The sequence below is a fragment of the Cynoglossus semilaevis genome, unplaced genomic scaffold (assembly GCF_000523025.1).
Source record: "Cynoglossus semilaevis isolate Cse_v1.0 unplaced genomic scaffold, Cse_v1.0 scaffold1103, whole genome shotgun sequence".
NCBI lineage: Eukaryota > Metazoa > Chordata > Actinopteri > Pleuronectiformes > Cynoglossidae > Cynoglossus > Cynoglossus semilaevis.
In genome coordinates this window covers 17286-19931 of record NW_007585187.1, presented here as the reverse complement: position 1 = coordinate 19931, position 2646 = coordinate 17286, and the positions used below count along the sequence as shown (strand labels likewise).

The 2646-nt window shown below is 45.4% G+C and overlaps 1 protein-coding gene across 1 annotated transcript in view; it reads left to right on the top strand.

Annotated features, from left to right (window-relative positions):
* Positions 1-1848, top strand: part of LOC103398945 (ankyrin repeat and LEM domain-containing protein 2-like) — a 3034-nt gene extending 1186 nt beyond the window's left edge. Inside the window, exon 4 of the mRNA XM_025053906.1 lies at positions 59-1848. The gene's annotated coding sequence lies outside the window, so the exon portion shown is untranslated. The remainder of the gene's footprint in view (positions 1-58) is intronic.
* The last annotated feature ends 798 nt before the right edge of the window (positions 1849-2646 follow it).

The following is a 2646-nucleotide window of genomic DNA, read 5'->3' as shown; positions in this document are numbered from 1 at the left end:
GGCCACCCCTAGCTCCATCGAGCGAGTTCGCCTCATTCCCTAAAGTGAGCACCCGTATTAACTGCCCCCAAAACCTGCCCCTCCCCCGTCTACTGCCACTGCAGCCATGACCCTCCCTCCTCGCCCTCACCACCACCCCCTAGCTGACAGTGAGGTAACTGCGGCCGGAGCTCATCGACGACATACCTAACAGAAATATGCACAAGTGTCTGAAAGATTTGTATTAAAGATGTTTGGTACTACTACAACAACTACTACTACTATTACTACTACTTCTACTACTACTACGCTGTTACACAGGAGTACTACATCACATCACGCCGTGATGTCGATGTCTCATTGTTGATGTACCGTGCGTATCCGTGCAGAGCGACATGCCTGCGGTCGGAAGTTTTTCGCTAATTCTGACTCAGTTCAACTCAACAAACTCCCTGACCTCTGACCTTTGCTCGTTTGGATGACAACCATGTTCCGTCAACTGAACAAGGAGTTCAAATGTCAACGTTTAAATAGGTAAAAAAAAAAAGAATTAATAATAATAATATTTTTGTCTGGTAGTCAGTAGCACAAAACGAAACCTGTTTGTATTAACGATGGCGCGAGAGCAGACGGTCACTTCCTGTTTTCTCCGTTCGTGAACGTGTCGAGTCTGTGTGTGCGCGCGTAAAAAGACGACATCGTCCCGTCTCCGTTCGTCTCCACGTCCCTCAGACACCAACGGCGGCTGTGGACTTAATTCAAATGCGAGTCCAACCACGAATGCCTCCTCCCTAGCGCCCCCTAGCTTTTTGGCTAAGAACCTTTTTTTTTTCAAACCGACTTTCACTTCCATAGTCCAGTTGAACACACACTGCTCCTCAGACTGGACACCAATGATCACCACTCCCCCACCCCCAAATGTACAGTATATAAAACTGTGTCCACTGTTTCCACGGTTACCTACCAGCAGAGGGAGCCACTCTGTGGAAAGAAAAGCCAGGGTTTTTATGAGATGAGACGGCACAAAAGTTTCTTCACGGCGAATGTCTCCGGCGTGTCTCAGCTGGACTCGTCCTCAGGTCACTGCAGTTTCCTGTGGCGCTTTCTGCCCCGGTGGCGTTCCTCCACCATTACATCCAGATCACAGAGACTCCGACTCCCAGCAACTCGTCTGTTGTTTTTTGGCAGCCTCCTTCAGGTGTGGTGCTTCCACCTTCTCAGTCCTGTCCTCCGTGTCCTCCTCCTCCATCCAGACCCCAGGGTCTCCTATGGTCTCGGTGTTTTCTGATGCTTTTTCTTGGCTGTTGCAAATTTTATTAAAAACAATTTTTCAGGAGTTTTTACTCAGTGACTGTGAAGAATCAAAAGATCATTGTTAACGTTCAAAATGTTCCAGACTTCCTGGTTTTTGGATTCCAGTTTGAATTCAAAAGTGGTATTTAGCGCCCTCTGCAGGAATTTGTATGAAATTAAATGACCGCCAAACAGATGAGCGTTATCGGAGAAATATCGAGGACGATCTTCTGTTTCTTTACAGTTACTTTAAAAAAACGTCTGAAAAAAAAAATGGGAAAGGAGTTGACGTGTACACCTGCTCCAGTTCACCTCCTGTCCTTTGGGTGGTGCTGCTGTTCTTTTCTCTCAGTCATATTTTAGCTAAGTGATAGTTTAAAAAAAAAAAGACGACGAACTTGTGTACGTGGCTGATCTTAAATGTCAGTATTTGTGGATGAAGTGAGGGATCGACAGTGACGTCACAACCAGGCCAGTCATTTCCGCCCCACTCGACTCTGAACCACGTGTTTTGAATGTAATCTTTTTGTGAACAAAACCTTTCTACGGGAGAATAAACTACTTGGTTGAAACCATTGTGTTGTCGTCGTCGTTGTTGTTGTTGTTGACGTTGCGAATTGAATCTTAACGATTCTCGATCTTGTATGTTCGTCCCGTTTTTGTTTTTTTTTTTTCATCTACCAAAATAAAACATCGCTCCTCCTTTGCTGTCAATGTATCTTTGCGCTGTTCATTCCACAGCAACAGAAGAAATGTGAAGCGATGTGTAACGATGCATCGTGAATCGATTAAAATCGATACAATTTACGGTTTAATTTTTTTTTTTAAATAACCCGCGCATCAAGGTGTCAGGTGTTATTTAAAATGTCACCGATCATGCCGGTGACACTACACACTCATGAACAGTAGGTGGCGGTATGCGCCTAAAAAATGTTGCTTGTGACACAGTGTTAAACCCAGACGTCAGGTCCCTACTTAGGCTTCAAGAGACGTTCAGGTGTCGAACCAGAACGTGGGAAGAACCTGTTCCACAGACACCACTCCAGTACCGTACGAAAGATTTAACAAACGTATTTATTCTTATTTCTCAAAGTTTTCATCGACATTAGCCGACTCCTATTTTAAACATTTTAATTTTTTTTTTTTCCTTTATGGCACAGAATCAAACCTCTCAACAAGGACGGTAAAAAAAACGACATTCTCAAGACACTTGAAGGGAATCGAACACAGAGTCCAGTGTGTGTGTATGTGTCATCAGGTGCGGCTCAGTTTATCGGGGGGCATGAACCCAGAGTCCCCCAGCGTCCTGAGGGCCACCCTGCCGCTGGGTCTGATGGTCAGCCACGTGATGCTGCCGTTGGTCAAGGCCATGCG